We start from the raw sequence: 15,245 nt of genomic DNA on the forward strand, positions 1-15,245 counted from the left end.
ACAGTGGTGGAGTGGTCCGCCAGTGGGGATCCGCCCGCAACACACTGACCTTGTATCAGGCCAGCACTCAACCAGATGACTGTCTAGTTTCCCTGCACTACTTCCTACTCGCCTCAGGTTTGGTATGTTGGTGTGGTGAGTCTGGTGTCTCCTCAGGGTATACTGCCAGTGGCAACCCCAGCAGCTCCACAGCATTGGTTGGCTCTGGCAGCTCTGGTAGCTTGGGTGAGTCCTCAGGGTCACTGAAGTCTTCTGTGGGTTCCTGCATCAGCAGTGGGGAGAACACATCCGTCTCCTTTGGGAGCTGGTGCTCAACTGAGCTACAGGGCCCACCTTTTATACTTCCCGTTCCTGTCCTGCCCCTCTGCTTCCGGTGTGGTAAGAATGGGCTTCCTGGTTCTGCCAACCAAGGGGCATTTGGCCGTCCCTCCTGGTCAGTCTCTGAGGGTGGCCAGGCCTCTTTGCTACAACAGCAATTTACAAAACATAGACTAAGATACCATCCTTTTACAGAAGAACTTATACTATAGCAGAACCAGCAAACCCCATCAAAAAATAGGAAATAGAACCAAAGGATGATAAATTCTAATCTGAGCTAAAATTTATTTATTTATTTATTTATTTCTATTTACTTATTTATATAAATTTATTTTATTATTTATTTTTTTGTTTGTTATTTATCTATTTATTTATTTATTTTTAAGCAACTTGGACTTTAATAAAAGAAACTCCATACATTTTAAAAGTTGCATCAGGAGGTGAGACTCACTCTTTAACTACATCACTTCTCTCCCTTTCAGCGTTTTTCAAACACTTCATGGTTTTTTTCTCTATTGTATTTAATTATTTAGCGTCCTGTCACAATCTTCTGAACAGTCTCTTTCTGATAGAACCTCTCTTCAACTGCATCATATCCAAATGTCACTGCTAACATTAGTCCCTTCTGGTCCTGACTGGGACATCAACTGTCATTTCATCAATCTAGGTATTTGTGGTCCCAGCTTCTCTTCTGACCCTTCAAGAGCTTTTCCCATTACAACAGATAAAGCTGTTGGTGAATTAGATGCTATTAATTTTCTTTACAAAATAATTACTCTTTGAACCTTCTGGCAGACCTAATGGCCAGATTCTTTGGTCTGGCTAAGCTGTGCTAAGCACAGTACCACAAGGCTGAGGGGGAGAAAGGTGAGTTCCTGCCACTGTTGCAGCTATCCAGTCTTGGGGCCACTTCAGTCACTGGTGGAACTTTGAGCAGCCTCAAGACAGTTGTGCCTGGCTGCCTATGACCCTTAAAGGCTAATGTGGACAGCTGGGGAAAACTGGAGTGCAGAAATAGGGTAGGGACACACCCAGCTGTAGTTACACGCATGCTCTCTAACCACCAGCTTCCCAGTCGAGGACCCCAAATAAGTTCAGTCCTGCCCTAGTCAAATCTGACCAGTATATGGGTTTAATACCCGGTCTACCTGTCCCTCAATGTGAAGAGAACAATGCACACTTGTGATAATCAAGCAGTGATTTTCCCCAAGCACTCCAGTCAAAGCTCACTGGTTTGGATTAAAACATAGAATATATTTTAACTACAAAAGATACATTTTAAGTGATTATAAGTGATAGCAAACAGATTACCTTGTAAATAAACAAAACGTAAACTAAGTCTAAGATACTAGAAAGATAGGATATGAACCAGCAGATTCTCACCCTGAGAAATTATACAAGCAGGCTGCAGATTCTTAAGGGACAAGCTGCACTTGCTTTACAGCTTGGAATCTCCATGTCTTTCATACACTGGCTAGAAATCACTTTCGCCTGGGTCTAGCACTTCCCCCAGTTCAGTCTTTGTTCCTAGGGTGTTTCCAGGTGTCTGCTTGTGTGGGGAGTGAAGAACCACGGATGATGTCATTCCCTGCCTTATATAGCTTCAGCAGATGGCAGGAACCCTTTGTTTCAAAACATGGTTTTGTCGAGGCAGAAGGAAGAGAAACAGTAAAAGGCAGCACTGGTGGCTGAAGAAATAAGATCTGTTGCATAGAAAAGATATACCAAATTGAGGGGACAAGCACCTGCAAAGATTTGTAGCTGGCTTGGGAGCATGTGCAGGAGGAGAGAGACTCATTAGCAAAACTAAAACCGATCATGAGCTCATTCTCATATTTATTAGGCAAATAATTTTAATACCTCCAAAGGGAGATTACAACAAATTTTGCATGTTTTTCAATTAAGTTTAACTACATGTTAAACATGGTAGATGCTGCCATCTAATGGTGTTCAGATGTTGAACAAAAGCTGGAGTAATCATGTAAACACCAATTAAACAAAACAACTTCACATACAAAGTATTAGTTGTTCTTTTTTCCACTTAAAGAAGAAATATAAAGTTGACATTTTTGGATACAAATAGCTTAATGTGTCCTGCAGTGTCTGTGGGGTTAACCAACCAGTGGAACAATTTACCAAGAAATGTGTTGGATTCTCTATCACTTGAAGTCTTTAAATCAAGACTGGATGTCTGTCTAACATATATCCTCTAGCTCAATCAGACGTTATGGGCTTGATTCAGGAATTACTGGATGAATTCTATAACCTATAATATTCAGAATGTGAGACTAGACAATCACAAGTGTCCTTTCTATCTTTAAAATATATGGGTCTATGAATCCACTGATCTTTTCTTGCTGTTTTGTATTTTTAATTCTTTATTCTGTAATCTTTAATAAATCAATCAGGAGAAAGCAGCAGCATCTATCATGCTTTCAGGCTGGCATTTTCAAAGGATTGTAAAGGAGATACATACCCAACTCTCTCTGAATTTCAATGTAATTTGGGCACCTAACTCCCCTAATGCTCTTTACAAAATCCACCGTTAGGTAGTAAGTAAGTAAATATTTTAAACAAGGAGGCAAATTCTTCAATGGGGGTGGCTGCATGGGATGTAATTCAGGGCAAAATTTAGCTTAATATCAGTGTACTTGGAGGATACAGCACTGATATATTGTTATAAGTATTTCCTTTAATACAGACTTGCACAGAAAGTTACCTGAGGTTCTATGGAAGTTCCAAATATATTACAAATGTAACAGCTATATTTCAGTTCTCAAGTTAAAAAAATAAATAGGATAAAAGCCAACCGTACAAAGGTTTTGACACTAATTTTGCAATTTTAGAGAGTTTTGAATGTGTTTAGTTAAGACCTACTTCAGACTCATTTTATTAGAATATTTGAATAAAATGTAACATAGTTTTTAATTGCAATTTGTTTCATAGGGTCTTGCAAAAATAAAATAAATTACGTTTAATCGTGAAGCATTTGGCAGAAAACTATTCTGTATTATCATCAATGGTCACCTCATCTTTTTAGGATATCACTCTATTACATAGCTTCTTTATTTTTATTATATGGAGTTTTCACATTAAGACAAAATATTTTCTAAGTAAAGCAACAAATAATTATAAAGAATTATTTATTACCTTATTATTCCTGTCATTTTTCATCTGTATCTGCAAGTACTGTTCTCACTGCCTGTGACAAGTATTTTCAGATCTCTTATTTGAATAGATAGATATTTTTGCTAAAGTCTTATATTTGTCAGCATTTCTCAAACTGGGGGTAGCAATGGTATTGTATGGGGGGGTCACCATATTGCCATCCTTACTTCTGCGCTGCCTTCAGAGCTGGGCAGTCAGAGAGTGGCAGCTGCTGGCCGGGCGCCCAGCTCTGGAGGCAGTTTTGCCACCAGCAGCAGTGCAGAAGTAAGGGTGGCATGGTATGGGTGGGGAGAATCATCACAGCCCGAAAAAAAAGTTTGAGAACTCCTGGTTATGTGATTGTACTCCTTCTCTAATAAAATGAAAGATGGAAATAGGGGATAGGATAGATTCTGACAAAATAGACAAAGACACCTAGACATCTGAGCTTTTAAATACAAAATCTTAATTAAGCCTCTCTTTCTCAATAATTTTGTGACACCCAGCTTACTTCAGCTGACCAGCCTTATCACAACAAAGCAGTCAAAGCAATGTTGCTACAGACACCCGACAAGTAAACAAGCTGATCTCACAGCCAGTAGGGAAAAACAACTACTCCCAGAATCTTCTGTCTAGATACACATGCCTTGAATTTGTATCAGATTACCAGGTAATATTTTCTGTGACAGGTTGGCTGCAGTATGATGATGAAAAATTGAATATACCACTTTATCTCCAAAGCACTTTAATGGATTCACACAACACCCTATAGCCTTCTTTCTCCCTCCCCTGTCTCCCCCCGTCGTTCCCTCCCACACACCTTTTCTAACAAATTGGGATACAGACACGTTAAGGGCAAATTTTCAAATGTAGATGCTTAAAGTGAGGCACCTAAATAAAAACAGTTTGATCTTCAAAATGTTCTGAGCACCAATAACTCTCTCTGAAGTGAGTGGAAGATGCATGTGCTCTGCAATCTGAAAACCAGGCCACTTTTACTTAGGTGCCTAAATATAAAAATTAGGCAATACCACTCCCAACATATACAGTAAATGTTGCCTTTTACTACAGTAAAACATGTTTTTTTAAACAAACACAAGGTCATATAATGCTATAAACAAACATACTTATATTACTCAAAATAAATTTATACAGCCAGGCTTTATCTGTGGATAGATATCATAGAATCATAGAATATCAGGGTTGGAAGGGACCTCAGAAGGTCATCTAGTCCAACCCCCTGCTCAAAGCAGGACCAATCCCCAACTAAATTATCCCAGCCAGCCCTTTGTCAAGCCTGACCTTAAAAACCTCAAAGGAAGGAGATTCCACCACCTCCCTAGGTAACGCATTCCAGTGTTTCACCACCCTCCTAGTGAAACAGTTTTTTCCTAATATCCAACCTAAACCTCTCCCAGTGCAACATGAGACCATTATTGCTTGCTCTGTCATCTGCTACCATTGAGAACAGTCTAGAGCCATCCTCTTTGGAACCCCCTTTCAGGTAGTTGAAAGCAGCTATCAAATCCCCCCTCATTCTTCTCTTCTGCAGACTAAACAATCCCAGTTCCCACAGCCTCGCCTCATAAGTCATGTGTTCCAGTCCCCTAATCATTTTTGTTGCCCTACGCTGGACGTTTTCGAATTTTTCCACATCCTTCTTGTAGCATGGGGCCCAAAACTGGACACAGTACTCCAGATGAGGCCTCACCAATGTCGAATAGAGGGGAACGATCACATCCCTTGATCTGCTGGCAATGCCCATACTTATACATCCCAAAATGACATTGGCCTTCTTGGCAACAACGGCACACTGTTGACTCATATCCAGCTTCTCATCTACTGTAACCCCTCGGTCCTTTTCTGCAGAACTACTGCCTAGCCATTCGGTCCCTAGTCTGTAGCGGTGCATGGGATTCTTCCGTCCTAAGTGCAGGACTCTGCACTTGTCCTTGTTGAACCTCATCAGATTTCTTTTGGCCCAATCCTCCAATTTGTCTACGGCCTTCTGTATCCTATCCCTACCCTCCAGCATATCTACCTCTCCTCCCAGTTTAGCATCATCTGCAAACTTGCTGAGGGTGCAATCCACACCATCCTCCAGATCATTTATGAAGATATTGAACAAAACCGGCCCGAGGACCGACCCTTGGGGCACTCCACTTGATACCGGCTGCCAACTAGACATGGAGCCATTGATCACTACCCGTTGAGCCCGACAATCTAGCCAACTTTCTGTCCACCTTAGAGTCCATTCATCCAGCCCATAATTCTTTAACTTGCTGGCGAGAATACTGTGGGAGACTGTGCCAAAAGCTTTGCTAAAGTCAAGGAATAACATGTCCACCGCTTTTCCCTCATCCACAGAGCCAGTTATCTCATCATAGAAGGCAATTAGATTAGTCAGGCTTGACTTGCCCTTGGTGAATCCATGCTGACTGTTCCTGATCACTTTCTGTGTTGGTATGAAAAAGAGGCCTGTTTCACAGAACACTGAATCAAATGGGACTGGAAGGCCCTTTGGATAATAATGGCAGAAAGCTCCTTTTGTCTTCTTCTAAGGGTAGTTGTGATTGGTTTATAAGGAAGCTTGGATGGAATGGCAATCTTAAGCTTTTTCTCCATCATTAGTTTGTCCATCTCCCCAGATTCTCCTGTTTGATAAAAGCAAGCAAAATATCCCAGTAGTAGATCCTATCTCCACTAACTATAGGAAGGTCCATTGCTATAAGCTGAATTTTGTTGGGTTCTGATACACGTAAGAGTTTTTCCAAAGCATCTGCAAAGTCTGAAAGTGCAGAATACTCAATAAACTGAGTCGCCTCAGAATCAAACTTCCCCCATATTTCATAAAACATATCAAAGTCATCTTCACATAAAGGCTCCGTACTTTCCTCAGTAGCAACATTCAAGTTCTCTAAAATAACAGCTATATACATGTTTATAACAATAAGAAATGATATAATGACATAACTTACAAAATATATAATTGCTACAGAGCTATTTACACAAGTAGTATTGTCTCTAGGTTGTATCTTTAACTTTCAGAGTAACAGCCGTGTTAGTCTGTATTCGCAAAAAGAAAAGGAGTACTTGTGGCACCTTAGAGACTAACCAATTTATTTGAGCATAAGCTTTCGTGAGCTACAGCTCACTTCGTCGGATGCATTCTGTGGAAAGTGTAGAAGATCTTTTTATATACACACAAAGCATGAAAAAATACCTCCTCCCACCCCACTCTCCTGCTGGTAATAGCTTATCTCAAGTGATCACTCTCCTTACAATGTGTATGATAATCAAGGTGGGCCATTTCCAGCACAAATCCAGGGTTTAACAAGAACGTCTGGGGGGGAGGGTAGGAAAAAACAAGGGGAAATAGGCTACCTTGCATAATGACTTAGACACTCCCAGTCTCTATTCAACCCTAAGTTAATTGTATCCAATTTGCAAATGAATTCCAATTCAGCAGTTTCTCGCTGGAGTCTGGATTTGAAGTTTTTTTTTGTAAAATAGCGACTTTCATGTCTGTAATCGCGTGACCAGAGAGATTGAAGTGTTCTCCGACTGGTTTATGAACGTTATAATTCTTGACATCTGATTTGTGTCCATTTATTCTTTTACATAGAGACTGTCCAGTTTGACCAATGTACATGGCAGAGGGGCATTGATGGCACATGATGGCATATATCACATTGGTGGATGTGCAGGAGAACGAGCCTCTGATAGTGTGGCTGATGTGATTAGGCCCTGTGATGGTGTCCCCTGAATAGATATATGGGCACAGCTGGCAACGGGCTTTGTTGCAAGGATAGGTTCCTGGGTTAGTGGTTCTGTTGTGTGGTATGTGGTTGCTGGTGAGTATTTGCTTCAGGTTGGGGGGCTGTCTGTAGGCAAGGACTGGCCTGTCTCCCAAGATTTGTGAGAGTGTTGGGTCATCCTTCAGGATAGGTTGTAGATCCTTAATAATGCGTTGGAGGGGTTTTAGTTGGGGGCTGAAGGTGACGGCTAGTGGCGTTCTGTTATTTTCTTTGTTAGGCCTGTCCAGTAGTAGGTGACTTCTGGGAACTCTTCTGGCTCTATCAATCTGTTTCTTCACTTCCGCAGGTGGGTATTGTAGTTGTAAGAAAGCTTGACAGAGATCTTGGAGGTGTCTGTCTCTGTCTGAGGGGTTGGAGCAAATGCGGTTGTATCGCAGAGCCTGGCTGTAGGCAATGGATCGTGTGGTGTGGTCAGGGTGAAAGCTGGAGGCATGTAGGTAGGAATAGCGGTCAGTAGGTTTCCGGTATAGGGTGGTGTTTATGTGACCATTGTTTATTAGCACTGTAGTGTCCAGGAAGTGGATCTCTTGTGTGGACTGGATCAGGCTGAGGTTGATGGTGGGATGGAAATTGTTGAAATCATGGTGGAATTCCTCAAGGGCTTCTTTTCCATGGGTCCAGATGATGAAGATGTCATTAATATAGCGCAAGTAGAGTAGAGGTGTTAGGGGACGAGAGCTGAGGAAGCGGTGTTCTAAGTCAGCCATAAAAATGTTGGCATACTGTGGGGCCATGCGGGTACCCATAGCAGTGCCGCTGATCTGAAGGTATACATTGTCCCCAAATGTAAAATAGTTATGGGTAAGGACAAAGTCACAAAGTTCAGCCACCAGGTTAGCCGTGACATTATCGGGGATAGTGTTCTTAACGGCTTGTAGTCCATCTTTGTGTGGAATGTTGGTGTAGAGGGCTTCTACATCCATAGTGGCCAGGATGGTGTTATCAGGAAGATCACCGATGGATTGTAGTTTCCTCGGGAAGTCAGTGGTGTCTCGAAGGTAGCTGGGAGTGCTGGTAGTGTGGGGCCTGAGGAGGGAGTCTACATAGCCAGACAATCCTGCTGTCAGGGTGCCAATGCCTGAGATGATGGGGCGCCCAGGATTTCCAGGTTTATGGATCTTGGGTAGTAGATAGAATATCCCCACAGAATGCATCCGATGAAGTGAGCTGTAGCTCACGAAAGCTTATGCTCAAATAAATTGGTTAGTCTCTAAGGTGCCACAAGTACTCCTTATCTTTAGCTTTGGAGCACAAGAGTCAAATCTTGTCCCTACGAAAGGGTTAAGAAGGCCATCTCAGCCGGCTGACATTGTGATCTGGAAGAGACAGAGCATGCTGCCACCAAAGGTTTGGAAGTTGAAAATGTTATCAATCCCACCCAATTAGCACAGGCAAAGTAAGCCATGCCCAAAATAGCATAAATATACATGATCAGAAAAAGTAGGACACCAATATTGAACAGAGCAGGAAGGGACATCAATAATGTAAAAAGGAGAGTTCTAATTCCTTGGGCTTGCCGTATTAGTCTCAGGATTTGGCTAATCCGCACCAAGCGAATGATTCTCAACAATGACGGAGACTTTAAAACACCGGCAACTCCAACATCTTTAAAATGAAAGAAAAAGAAACACAATGTTAAATTATCAGATCAAGAAGATTTGATATACACTAGATATACATATGTACATTTAATTATCTTTTATGAAATAGCCAGATGAGGTCAGAAAATGTTTAAGGTCTGTTTCTGTGTTAAAAGGGAGAATGATAATGTTCTGTCAATGTCAGGAAAACTGCCAGTGTCCTTGGCACTTAAAGGGAAAGTTACACTGTTAAAAAGGTTATATTATACCTGCAAAAGTCTAGAAACAAGCAAACAAACAAAAGGCCCTTTAAATGTTACAAAATTAAAGTTCCTAGATAAGTAACATGCATCTGTTTTCATACTGTGTACATCATTGTGCTGAGTGCCTATGACTCATGTGGCTTGTTGAAATATACTTCTGTGTGAGATGCAAGATACCTCACTGGATGTAGTACCACAGCAATTGTTGATGTAAATATTTGCAGTTTGAAAAAATCTCTGGACAACATTTTAAAATCTGCATGCCTACCAAGTGCCCTTTTTTGCATCACTAAGATTTTTTTAAAGAAGGCTGATCTTTTCCTTGCAGAGAAAAAAGAAGTTTATCAAAAATGCTAAGCCTTGTCCTTCCTTTTCTGTTTGGGGGATAAGGAAACGATCTAACATAGTCTGGTTTTGGCCAGGATACAGAACAGAAACAGTCCTGTTACTGCTAATGGAAGATCTCTTACTACATATAAAGAACAAATGTCCATTGTCTCACTCCTGGACCTCTCTGCAATATTCATTATGTCTGACTGCAAGACATTATTATCCCATCTGAGGGAAATGACAGTGCTCCAAAGAAATGTTCTCTAATTATATGAATCCTTTCTTGAGAGTCACATACAGAAGCTACCTTTGCTACCAGATTTTTCATTTGTGGAGAACCACATGGATTAATTCTCTCCCCAATTTCAGTAAGTATTTACATTTAGCCAATGGGAGAAATGGGAAGACTTCATGGGCTATAATGTCAACAACATGAAAATGACCCAAATTTGTCATTTTCAACATAGGCTAACAATATGGTCATCCCGTTTTCCCAGTGACTGGCCAATATTAGCACATGGCTCAGGTAGAGCTTATTGAAATTGAATCCCAACAAGACAGAGGTTAACACTTCAAACAGCTAGCCATCAAGTTGCAGCTCTCTCCAGTCGACAATGCATGCCCACAGAACATCAAGACAGTCCACATCTTGGCAGTCTTTCTAGCCTCCTCCCAGACACAAAGTTCTTGCAAAAAAAGCATGTATGACACTTTTTCTATCATCACCAAACAATTAGGAAGATTTTGTCCCATTCTTGCTACCACTGACCTGGTCATAAGAATACCTCCCAAATGGATTATAGCAATGCACTTTACTTGGTCTCAAAAACATAAGCCTTGAGAAAACTGCAGTGGGTAAAGAATGCAACAGCATGCCTCACTGAGGGCACAGATTACCACCAATACAGTATCCTGGTGCTTCAATCTCTTCACTGGCTTCCAATAGAGTATCACATTAAGTTTACAGACTTGGTCCTTATTTCACAGTACTACATGACCTGAGCCCAGGATAATATGAGAGGATGTATGGTTGTAATGAGCACTAGTCTGAAACTTGGGAGATCTGAGCTCAATTCCCTGCTCTGACACAGGCTTCCTGTGTGACCAGGGGAAAGTAACTTGGTATCTTTGTGCCTATCTTTAAAATGGGGATAATAGCACTTTCCTATCTCTCAGAGATGTTGTGACAATAAATACATTAACAGTTGTAAGATGCTCAGATGCTACTGTAATGAGCAACATGTAACTCAACTCAAGATAGGCAATCTTTTAGGTACCAGTCTTATTACCACAACTCCGCCTATGTTTCAAGGCAAATGCAAAGCATGCTTCAACATTGCCTTCCCTAAGAACAGCACATAGCGTATTAATTTACCCTTCATGTGTGGAGCCCCAGTGACGTTTATGGGACTTTGGGCAGGTACAAGGGTGTACATGCATGTATCTTACTACAGGTTTCAGGTTTTAAACCTTCTAAAAACAGTGCAAAATACAATTTGAATAAGTGTCTTGTTCATGGAGAAATTGCAGGAAAAATCATATATTTATACATTTCAAGGGCAGAACAGACCATTCTAATCATCTAGTCCAGTGGGCTCCAAACTGTGGGGCATACCCCCCTGGGGGATGAGGGGAAACATTCCGGAGGGCACGCACGTAGGCCAGCCCCCATACTGGGTGGGGAGGGTAGTGCTGTGCAAAGACATTCCAAAACTGAAGTTTCAATAAGCATGCCTTATTAAAAAATTCTGGGTGAATAAGGGAAGAGTTTTAAAAACTTATCTTTCACTTTCTGATGTGGCTGTAAATCCAATAGATCTGTCTGTTTTATCTGCAGCTGCTGCTGTTGTGGCCTTTGGGGATGCCCCTCCACACCAGCAGAACACCTGAACCAGAGGAGGAGGAGAAAGAATAGGACTACGGATATGTTTAGTGAGATCCTGCAAGCCAGTTTTGCATTGGACTGTGAACAAAGGGCTGGGCCGGCCAAAAAGGCGGATGGCCTGGAGAGGGACAGAGACTACAGGAGAAAATGAAGACCCAGGAAACCCACAGGAAAAGAAATGGGAGTTGCACCAAGACATAATGGGGCTTCTTAGGCAGCAAATACTAATACTGGAGAGTCTAGTTGAACTACAGGTAAAACAATCATGGACTTGTCACTCTTTACAGTTCCTGGAGAACTCCATGATTGCAGCTCCCTGAACCCCCTCAACATTCCATGTGGTATCATGGATCACACTCCCTACTTCTCCACGCCTGAGGATACTAAGGACAACCAGAGCTTCACATACCCCAACCATGCCTCTCACAGGCCAGTGTAAGTGTAGCCAAAGTGGACTCCATTTGTGCACTGGAATGGACAAAAATGTTTGCTGCCTCTTTAATTTTAAAGTTCCATCCTGTTAATTTACGTTAGAAATTTCTATTGTATTATTCTTTTTCATTTGTACATTGTTCTGTTTTTTCCACTCCTTTTATTACTAAATAACATTTTAATTTTTGAAAATAAATCAATCTTTATTAGTTCACCACAAATATTGCAGAATGTATAGAAGTACTAGAAGCACCCAGTACTTGTAAGTGTACCACATCACAGAACACACAGGTTCAAGAAAACACCTACTCATCTGTAAAAGTTCAGCAAGCACTGCATAATTCATAGGTTCAGTGACACACTTGATATAATAATTATAAATGTACAGCAAGCACCAAATAATTTATAGGTTTATTAAAAGACACAGTATTCTATGTATAAATGTACAACAAGCACTACACAATTCCTCCCAGCCACAACCTTCAGATTCAGAGCACAGTCAAGTATAGTACATTAATGCAGCTGACCATTAAAGGGCTCTTTCAAAGCCTCCCAAAAGCCTCTGACTCTTGTAAAGGCCTTGTGTCTGGTGCTTCAAACTCAGCAGACAGCCACTCCACCGCTGCCTTTCACTCCAGCAGCAACTTTTCTCACTTTCCCTTATAGATATTATGCATGACACAACAGGCAGCTATAACTACTGAGATATTTTTCTCACTGAGAGACAATCTTTTGACTAAACAACACCAGCATCCTTTCACTCTACACATCTATTGTGCACCTCTTGAGCCAGTAGCTGAATCTTTTCTTGGTGCTGTCAAGGTGGCCAGTGTATGGCTTCATGACCCTAGGAAGCAAGAGACAGGATCACTATTGACATTTCAATATTTACTCCTGGGGGAATTCTGTGCCACTGCGTGCGCATAATTCATATGCCACACATATTTTTCTTTCCACAGAAAATAACTTCTGCCAAAAGTTGCTTCAGTTCTATCTTTTGCCCACCAGAGGGTGCTGTGGTGCTGGAACAAAGCAGCTGCTCCCCACCAGCCCCAGTTACCATAGGGAAGAAAAAGAGCTTGCAGTGCCTTCATCACAGAGCCTGTCAAGCCAGGTCAAAAGACAGGGGACATGGTGAGACTGACAGCATGGTGCTGCATGGGGGTCACAGACTGGGGTTCATAAGGGCTAGTGAAGGAAGACAGACTGGGGCAGGGGCGGAATGGGAGTGGAGGCACAGGGCCACAGGGGCGAGGGAGGTGCAGGCCACATGGGGACAGGGGAGGGGGTGCAGGGGACACATGGAGATGAAGGGAGGGGTCTGGCTGAGAGGGTGCAGGGCTACGGGGGGACAAGGTGCAGGGCCACATGGGGAAAAGGGGATAGCTGAGTGGGGGCACAGAGACACATGGGGACGGGGGGAGGGATGAAGGGACACAAGGGGATGGGGGGAACAGGTGTCTGAATCGGGGTGGAGGGACACATGGGTACAGGGGCAGATGTGCCTGACTGAATGCGAGAGGCTAAGGGTCATCTGCATGGGGGAAGCTCCCTAACAATCCCTCCCCACCCGCCTCAAAAGAACTGTCCCATACTTTTCCCACCCATACCCAACAACCCTCCAAGTTCACACCTAGGTTCCTTCCCAGCAATTATTTCCCTCTCTCTCAGCTCCTTTGTTACCCCTGACACCCCTACGCCTTTCCACTGGTTCTGAGAGGTACAGAAAATACAGTTCTGTATTGTAGGTTTAATGAATTATTACTCAGACTTCTGTATTAATATGCCTAGTAAGGAATCTATTGGCCAAAAAACAATTTCTTTAATCTTTTTTGTTGTCTGTATTGTTACAGACATACTTGCTGACAGGTATTTTGAAATAAATTACCAAAATAATTGAAACTGGTGTGATTATATTGTGTTATTTTGACAAATAAAATATGCAGAATTTAAAAATATTGTGTGCAGAATTTTTAACTTTTTGGCGCAGAATTCCCCCAAGAGTAAATATTGCCAATGGTAATCTGCAGTCAGGAAAGAATATCACTGCTTGTTGCTTTCTGAACAGCCCTGTTGTCTTAAAGATACAAGCATTATGCACTTTCCCTAATCAGTCCACACTGCTTTTGGTGAAACATCTCTGGTGCTCCACCAACGCTTGCATAACCACAGAAAAGCAGCCCTTTCTGTTAATGTATTCTGTGGCCAGGTAGTCTGGTGCCAAAATAGGGATATACATGCTGTCTATCCCCCCACTGCAGTTAGGGAATCCCATTATTGCAAATCCATCCACCAGGTCCTGCACACTGCTGAGAGACACAGCCCTGTGCAACAAGACGCTATTAATGGCCGTACACACTTACATGACAATGACCCCCACTGTGGATTTGCCAACTGCAAAATGATTTCCCTCTGATCAGTAGCAATTCAGCACTGCAAGCTTCTAGAATGCAATTGCCACTCATTTCTTAAATCAGTGCAGCTCTCTTTCTGGTGTCCCTGCACTAGAGGGCTACAGCGAGCTTGGAACACTGATGCAGAATTGTGACCTTTCACACCTGAAAATTCTGCAGCCACTACTCATCATCCCAAACCTGCATTACAATGTGATCCATCAAGTCAGTGCTCATTTCTCAAGCCCAATAGCAATGCTCCCACCATCTCCAGCCGCTCTGTGAACACCACCAACAACCTTGAATTGTTTTTCACTGTTTCAACAATCTATCCTCGAAGAACTTGTCATGTCCCCCATTCTTGCGGTTCTTTCTGCAGGTCTACAAATACAGGAGAATTTTTCATCCTGTATTTGCAACTTTCATATGAATAGTGGGCTCCATGCTTATGGCAGAGATGAGATGGCGGCCTCATGGCACTGGGAGTGGGTGGCAGGGGGACTTGGCTTAAGGGCACTGTGATGAGGCTGAAAAGGGGAGGTGATGCAGCCTCGGGGCACCGGGGTGGGGCGAGGCGGGGCAGGGCAGGGCAGGAAGCAAGGCACGCGGCCTTGGGGAAGGAGGCCAGGGCACGGGGCCTCAAAGCACTGGGGCAAAAGGCAGGGCATGCGGCCTTGGGGAAGGAGGCAGGGCAGGGGGCCTCAGAGCACCGGGGCAAAAGGCAGGGCACGCGGCCTTGGGGAAGGAGGCAGGGCACGGGGCCTCAGAGCACTGGGGCAAAAGGCAGGGCACGCGGCCTTGGGGAAGGAGGCAGGGCAGGGGGCCTCAGAGCACTGGGGCAAAAGGCAGGGCACGCGGCCTTGGGGAAGGAGGCAGGGCACGGGGCCTCAGAGCACCGGGGCAAAAGGCAGGGCACGCGGCCTTGGGGAAGGAGGCAGGGCACGGGGCCTCAGAGCACCGGGGCAAAAGGCAGGGCACGCGGCCTTGGGGAAGGAGGCAGGGCACGGGGCCTCAGAGCACCGGGGCAAAAGGCACGGCACGCGGCCTTGGGGAAGGAGGCAGGGCACGGGGCCTCAGAG

At 43.3% G+C, this 15,245-nt stretch overlaps 1 pseudogene; it reads right to left on the reverse strand.

Annotated features, from left to right (window-relative positions):
- Positions 1-5,907: 5,907 nt before the first annotated feature.
- On the reverse strand, positions 5,908-11,759 carry LOC140906185 (sodium channel protein type 5 subunit alpha-like; annotated as a pseudogene).
- Between the last annotated feature and the right edge of the window lie 3,486 nt (positions 11,760-15,245).

Source organism: Lepidochelys kempii, chromosome 2 (assembly GCF_965140265.1).
Source record: "Lepidochelys kempii isolate rLepKem1 chromosome 2, rLepKem1.hap2, whole genome shotgun sequence".
In the NCBI taxonomy this organism is placed as follows: domain Eukaryota; kingdom Metazoa; phylum Chordata; order Testudines; family Cheloniidae; genus Lepidochelys; species Lepidochelys kempii.